The sequence below is a fragment of the Moschus berezovskii genome, chromosome 13, assembly GCF_049115385.1.
Source record: "Moschus berezovskii isolate FMDL1 chromosome 13, NW_MosBer_1.0, whole genome shotgun sequence".
In the NCBI taxonomy this organism is placed as follows: Eukaryota; Metazoa; Chordata; class Mammalia; order Artiodactyla; family Moschidae; genus Moschus; species Moschus berezovskii.
The window spans coordinates 72,114,666-72,122,420 of NC_142472.1; the positions used below are offsets into that span (position 1 = coordinate 72,114,666).

At 46.4% G+C, this 7,755-nt stretch overlaps 1 non-coding gene across 1 annotated transcript; it reads right to left on the reverse strand.

Moving 5' to 3' along the window:
• Nucleotides 1-6,340: 6,340 nt before the first annotated feature.
• On the reverse strand, nt 6,341-6,413 carry TRNAR-ACG (transfer RNA arginine (anticodon ACG)). Its single transcript has one exon. It is a non-coding gene; the product is annotated as a tRNA-Arg (tRNA).
• Between the last annotated feature and the right edge of the window lie 1,342 nt (nt 6,414-7,755).

Genomic DNA, 7,755 nt, shown 5'->3' on the forward strand with positions numbered 1-7,755 from the left:
AAATAAAAAGTATAAGGAGAAGGAATGGATAAAAGAACAACAACAACAAAAAAGAAGATCAAAGGGATGTTAATGAAGGGAAGAGGGGGACAGGTGTTGAGAAAACCAGATGTGGCTTTGCTCAAAGAAGCACACTTGTAGAGTCCTGCTATTCATTTCTGGGACTCAACTTCCCTCCCCGTTTTCCTCTGGGGCCTCCTTGTTTTCAGTTTGAATGGGTAAGAAGTGGAGATTAGGCAACAGGGTTATTCATCACATGTTGGACTTCATTCCAATGTCCAGGATAATGGATTTAACCTCAAGATAAGGTTTCTTTCTTTCTTTCTTTCTTTTTAAATAAAAGGGAAAGAAAAACACTCTCACAGCAGGCAGTTGTTTGCTCTGGAGGCTCCTGTGGTTTGAATATTATCGGTGGGCAGGTGAATAGATTAGATTTGTACCGGGGGGTTGCAATGCATAGTGTGTTCGGACGGCCCAGTTATGGAGTTCAGAGCACTGTTCTTGGGCAGTAATTGGTGGGAGGAGGTGGAATTACTTGTCATCTGATGTGTTTGTGGTGTTGGTCTTGCTATTCTGTTCCTTCTTACTTTTTCACCTTTATTCCGGGTTTTTTTCAGGGCCTGGGCAGAGGGTCCTCCTGAAAGCACAGCCCACATGGAAAGTGCCTGAGAATAAATCTTTACGAAAGATTAAGCATATGAAGGCACCTGGTAGGCAAGTTGGTGATCCTTCAAGGATCACTCTATAGGGAAGGAGAGGCAGCAATGTTCCTGACAGAAGTGAGATTTGCACACGTCACCGGCTCCTCACTCCACCTCCCAGGTCATCCCCGTTACCTCCCCCTACTTGCATGGAATTAAATGCCTGGGTACCTGCAGCTCGATGTTTCTGTCTAGCAGAGCACAGTACACATGGTCCTGCTCTGCAGCCCTAGGTTTACATCCCTCCACTTCCCGCCCCTACAGACAGTAGCCTCCCTGAGGATTTATCTCTGTGTCTCTGGCTTCCCAAGTGGCTCGGTGGTAAATAATCCGCCTGCCAGTGCAGGAGACTTAGGAGACCCAGGTTCAATCCCTGGATCTGGAAGATCCCCTGGACTATGAAATGGCAACCCACTCCAGTATTCTTGCCTGGAAAACTCTATGGACAGAGGAGCCTTTTGGGCTACAGTCCATGGGATCACAAAAAAGTCAGACACAACTGAGTGACTGAGCACACACACACTCTGGAACTTAGCACGGTGCCTGCCACTTGGTTCATGTCAGTTTCAGATTTGTCAGCCTGTACCAGGTTCACTAAGTGTCCCCATTTATAATAATACTTATTAAAAAGCTGTGACATCACTTTGCAGACAAAGGTCTGTATAGTCAAAGCTATGATTTTTCCAGTAGTCTGTATGGATGTGAAATTTGGACCATAAAGAAGACTGAGCACAGAAGAAATGATGCTTTTGAACTGCGGTGTTGAAGAAGACTCTTGAGCGTCCCTTGGATAGCAAGGAGATTGAACCAATCCATCCTAAAGGAAATCAACCCTGAATATTCATTGGAAGGACTGATGCTGAAGCTGAAGCTCCAATACTTAGGCCACTTGATGTGAAGAGCCAACTCATTGGATAACACCCTGATGGTGGGAAAGATTGAAGGCAAAAGAAGGGGACGACAGTGGGTGAGATGGTTAGGTAGCATCACCATCTCAATGGAGACGAATCTAAGCAAACCCTGGGAGATTATGAAGGACAGGGAAGCCTGATGTGCTGCAGTCCGCAGTGTCGAAAAGAGTCAGACACGACTTAGTGATTGAACAGCAACAACAACATAGTAATACTTTTTTTTCAATGGAATTAACAGGTACAAAGAGATGAACAAGGATACTGTATAACACAGGGAATTATAGTGATTATCTTGTAATAACTTATAATGGAGTATAATCTACAAAAACACAGTCACTATACTGCACACTTGAAACCAACACAATAAAAGTGTTTGTTGCTCAGTCATGTCATATTCTTTGCAACTCCATGGACTGCCAGACTCCTCTGTCCATGGAATTCTCCAGGCAAGAATGCAGGAATCGGTTGCCATTCCCTTCTCCAGGGGATCTTCCCGAGTCAGGGATAGAACCTAGGTCTCCTGCATTGCAGGCAGATTCTTTAGCATCTGATCATCCAACAGGAATATTGTAAATCAACTCTAATTCAGTGAAAAAAAAGCTGTGTTCCCCAGGGCCTTGAAATTTGAAGACAACTAGAATGTCTCATTAACCAGGGATAATGTAACAACATGAAGCTATATCCATAGGATGCACGCAAGTGCTGTGGTCATATCCCTTTGTCTCAGCACAGAGGTCACCTACAGCTTTGGTGGGCAATTTTCATCCACTCCTGAAATGGGCATCCTCTAAAATGGCTCCTGGGAGGGTGTCTCTAGTCATATGCCTCGTGTAAACTCTACTCCTGGAGCATGGGATGGTCTGAGGAACTCATTTCTAATGACTAGAATCCAACCAAAGTGATGGGTTGTTACTTTGGGGATTAGATTATAAAGATTGTGACCCTGGTCACACTTGCCCTCTCTTGCTCTCTTTGAGGAAAGCCAGCTGTCATGTTGTGAGCTGCTCAATGGAGGGGCCATGTGACAAGGAGGGCTTTTCATCAACAGCCAGCAAGGAACTGAGACCCTTAGGCCACCAGCCTGTGAGGAACTGTATCCTGCCAATTGCCACCTGAGAGAGCCTGCAGTTGGCTCCTCCCCAATTAGTTTTTAAAAATTTTATTTATATTTATATCTTTGGCCATGCTATGGCATATGTGGATCTTAGTTCAGGAATCAAACTTGCACTCCCTGCCTTGGAAATGTGGAGTCTTAACCACTGGGCCACCAGGGACATCCCTCCCCCACAATGTGAACCTTTAGCTACCTGCAGCCCAGTTATAACCTTGGTTGCATCCTTTTAAGAGATGCTGAGCAGAAACCCCAACTCGGCTGCACCTGGATTCCCAGCCCACAACAACTGGGATATTATTAATGTGTATTGTTTTTAGCCAGTTAGTTTTGGGGTAGTTTGTTACACAGCCATTGGTAACCAATGAAACTCACCTGCCTGCTTCTCTATGACTGAGGGTGTTCACTTCCGCCAGGAGTGTGGCATGTCCACCAGTACCCTGGAGCTCATGTTCCTGGGAGATGTCAACCAATGAGGAATGGGGTTTGATAGATATTCCGTAATCCTTGGGGGCACAGTCCTAAGGTGTATTATACACAGTCACTCAGAGGACCCCAGAGGATGGAGCCACAGTTGCCCATAGAGATAACCCATTTCTTGAAGATAACCCTTTTTTAGCTTTCTTCCCTTCCCTGCTTTGCTTCGCCTACTTACCATGCTTCCTGGGATCCTCTCCCAAACAAACCACTAGTATCCAACTCATTTTTCAGAGTCTATTTTTTTTTTTTTGAGGAACCTATATAGACAAAGCCTTTATATGGTACTTTCCAAAAGTTTCCCTAAGGAATAGGGGAACACAACCCCTACTCAGACACCCTCCAAAAGTCATATTCAATCCTATTATTTAAGGTGATGACAGCTCTCTAGATTAGGATGAAAAGTAGTAGGATTAGCCTGAGCACTTTCGCAATACTTTCTACATCTTCTGTCATTTCGTAAATCTAAACATCCGCTCCACAATCCTAAGTCCTGGGACTTGTGTCAATGACAACTGCAAACAACACATGGTTTAGAGTCTGGAATCTAGAGACTCCCAAGCAATTAAGTAGTGAAGCTGTGTGATTGGTCTCCAAAGATGCTGTGGATGTTGATGCCGAAGAGAAGGGCTGGTGGTCTGTTTCTCACTGCCAGGTCCTCTGCCGGCTCCTCCACTGGCTCTCTTGGTGCTGTTCATAGACCTGTTACTGAGTTGTCCTGCCTGCCGAAGTCATAGACTTTTTCTTCCTCCGATAGTGTCTGGGCTCCATTTTTGAGGGCTAGTTGAATGTGACCTTACTGCTGGGACACTGTAACATAAGGGAAGGTTGAAAATACTTTCTGGAGTAATGATGGGAACTGTGAGAAAGTAGAACTTGAAACCCATTGCCTCTTTTAATCAGCTACTGGTTATAATGCTAGTTCAGTGGATTCTAAGCTGGGGGCGACTTTGTCCCCTTTCTGAAACATTTGGCACTATCTGGAGACTTTTGAAAATTTTTTAAGATTTTATTTTGATGTGGACCATTTGAAAGTCTTTATTAAAGCTGTTAGAATTTTGCTTCTGTTTTATGTTTTGATTTTGGGGCCTTTTGAGGCATGTCACATCTTAACTCCATGACCAAGGATCGAACCTGCACCCCTGGTATTGGAAGGTGAAGTCTTAACTACTGGACTGCCGGGGAAGTCCCTCTGGAGACATTTTTGATGGTCATGGCTTGAGGGAACGGTTTTACCTACTGGCACATAGTAGGTAGAGACCAAGGATGCTGCTAAATATCCTACAGTACGCCATACAGCCCCTCAACAAAGGATTATATGGCCCCAAGTGTCAACAGTGTCGAGGCTGAGAAACCCTGAATACTACAAGAATCTCTCTAAAAATAAAAGTGGAAGGATATGGGTTTATACATCATGCTGTTTACAGATGCAATCAATTTAGAAGTGAAAGAGCAACTTACAAAAAAAAGAAGTCAAGAAGCGGTGGTCTGTTGAGGAGACAGGGAATCTCAGTGGTTAATGGCACAGAGGTGAACTCAAATGGATGTGAGCTGGACTTCAGGGTCTGTGTTCACTTGGTCTCTGACTTGGAGCAATTGACCTCTCTCAGTACCAGTCTCCTTGTTTGTAACACAGGTACAGTCATGTGGCCTGCCTGGTTGAATTGTGATAAACAATCGAGGGGGACATATAAAGTAACTGGTACAAAGCATAGCATCTAAGGAGCACCCAATAACTGAAAGAAAGATAGAGGCTTGGCAGGAAAGAACAGAGGCCTGGAATCTCATTGCCAAGGGTCTATTATTTTGGAGGAACCTACACTCAGATAGGACTTTTCTGGTGGCTCAGTGGTAAAGAATCTGCCTGCCCATGCAGGAGACTCAGGTTCGATCCCTGGGTTGGGAAGATCCCCTGGAGAAAGAAATGGCAACCCACTCCAGTATTCTTGCCTGGGAAATTCGATGGACAGAGGAGACTGGTAGGCTATAGTTCATGGGGTCTCAAAGAGTTGGACATGACTTAGCAACTGAGCATGCACACACTCAGGGATTCCCTGGTGACTCAGTGCTAATGAATCTGCCTGTCAATGCAGGAGAGACAGGTTCGACACCTGATCCAGGAAGATCCCCTGGAGATGGAAATGGCAACCCACTCCCCAAGGACAAAGGAGCCTGGTGGGCATAGTCCATAGGTTTGCAAAGAGTCAGAAATGACTGAGCGATTGAACAAGAACGACACTCAGATAAAGCCCCTATATGGTATTTTCCAAAAGTTTTCCTAAGGAATATAGGACTAAAACCCCTATTCAGACACCCTCCAAAAGTTGTATTCAATCCTATTATTTAAGGCTGTATTAAGGTTGTATTTCTCAACACAGCATTGAGAAAAGGGAGTGTCTGTTTTCAAAAATATTTAGTATTAGGACGAAATCGTCTCTGAAATCCTGCTTGCGAAATCACCCCAGAATCTGCTTTCCCACCCAGACCTCGGTCATCTGAATTCCTACTGGATTTGGTTTTCATTTTTCAGGATCTGTTCCTCGAGTGTAAATAAACAATCCACAACTGGGCCTGTGAGGCCTTCCCACGAAGGAGGGCACTCTCCCCGGGAGCTGGAGCGCAGACAAGGAGGCCCAGGGCGCCCGCCCGCGCCTCAGAGCCTCAGCGGTTACCTCAGGGAGACCGCCCGCGGACGCCGCGGCCCAAGACAAATAAACGCTGACCCTTCCCGCTCTGAAATTCAGGCCATGAGGCCTCAGGAGAAGAATGAGTCCTCACAGGCTGGGAGGTCTCCTGAACGTGTCTGGTAGCTGGCTTCTGAGAGACACAGAGAGAAGACCGGGGCAAGGGGAGAATGGCGAAGAGAGGGAGGGAAGGACAGACAGACGGACAGTGAGAGACGCGGGGGTGGAGAGACAGAGACGGAGGCAGGGGGAGATTTGTTAGCTCATCAGCCCCACAGTTTTAGAGTCTACACAGCATATCCTATGAAGAAAGAAAAGAAAGAAAGAAAGTGAAGTCGCTCAGTCATGTCTGACTCTTTGCGACCCCATGGACTCCTAGCTGGCTCCTCCATCCTTCCACGGGATTTTCCAGGCAAGAGTACTGGAGTGGGTTGCCGTTTCCTTCTCCAGGGGATCTTCCCGGCCCAGGGATTGAACCTGGGTCTCCCGCATCGTAGGCAGACGCTTTTACCATCTGAGCCACCAGGGAAGTCCTTGCATACCCTATAGGAACTCATCAACTGTGTTACTTAATCAAAAGAATAGTGGAATTCTAATGATGGCCATGACTCTTCCTACCATTCTCTGTTAGCGAAGAACATGTCATCAGATTTTTTTTTTTTTTTTTTACGGTCACTGGTTATTTCTACTCAGGGCTAGAAACGCAAATCTTATGTTTTAAGGTGACAAAACTGCTCTCCATTCTCTCCCACTAGTGGATGTAAATGAGCCGAGTCTCAATTTCCCCATCAGGCAATTAATATCTCTATCTCACGGCACATCGTTTAAAAAGCAGGATGCGCATATAGGATACTTCCGTCATTCTCCTCGCGCGTGAAGAGGTTGGCACAGACCATTTTCCTGGTCCCGTCGGAAGTTAAGCCAATAAATTCGCTGCCTGACAAAGCCGTGTGCCCATCACCTTGTGTGACAGGGACAGAGACCCAACAGGCTGGCGTCTGATCAATTTTTTCCGTTTATGTGAATAGGGGAAATGACTCGTAGCTAAGAAACCTGACCCGTCCCAGATGTAACACAGACTGGATTGCCTGGGCTACTTAAACCAGACCAGGACTCTGCTAATGGGGAGCACAATGACCTGGGTAGAACCCTTACCTATCATGTGTCCTCGGGCAGGTCAAGCCCCTCCACAGAGCCTGGGGTCCATTCTCCTTTTCATGCTTGGCTGCCCGGGTGCAATTTGAGGTCCCCTTGGTGACAGTTACCAACATTCATTGAGGAAAACAGACTTGGATCTGTTCCCTCCCTCTTCCACTGGCATCATTGGCCGAAAATTGTTCTCCAGGATTCCTGAAGCTGGGCTCAGCACCCTCAGCACTAACGGTGGGGTTGCCAGACACCGGGGGCTTCAGGGACATCTGAAAACCCGTGGTGTTTTCCAGGTAGCCATATTCAGACAAAAGGTGGCCACTCCATTCTGGAAAAGCTGGGAGGAGGGGCGTCTGAGAGAGAGCACACTTCCTGCAACCTTCTTCAAGAGTATATCTTGGGGACTTTCCTGGCAGTCCAGTCGTTAAGACTCTGCAGTGCCAACCGAGGGGGTGCAGGTTTGATCCCTAATGGGAGAACTAATATTCCCACATGCCATGGGCCAGAGCCAAAAGATTAAAATAAACAAACAAATAAACAGACTAGAGCTTGAAGCAACACCCTGAGACGCAGAGCCTCTGACTGAGGAATAGGCCTTCCTCCTAATACTCTTGTTTGCACATCTGCCTTTAAGGAGCAGCTTTTCCAAGCCAGGAATTCGATTTTATGGTTGTCAGCAGTGGTCCTGGAGTGGAATGTAGAGGGAGAGGGAGGCTGGTGGG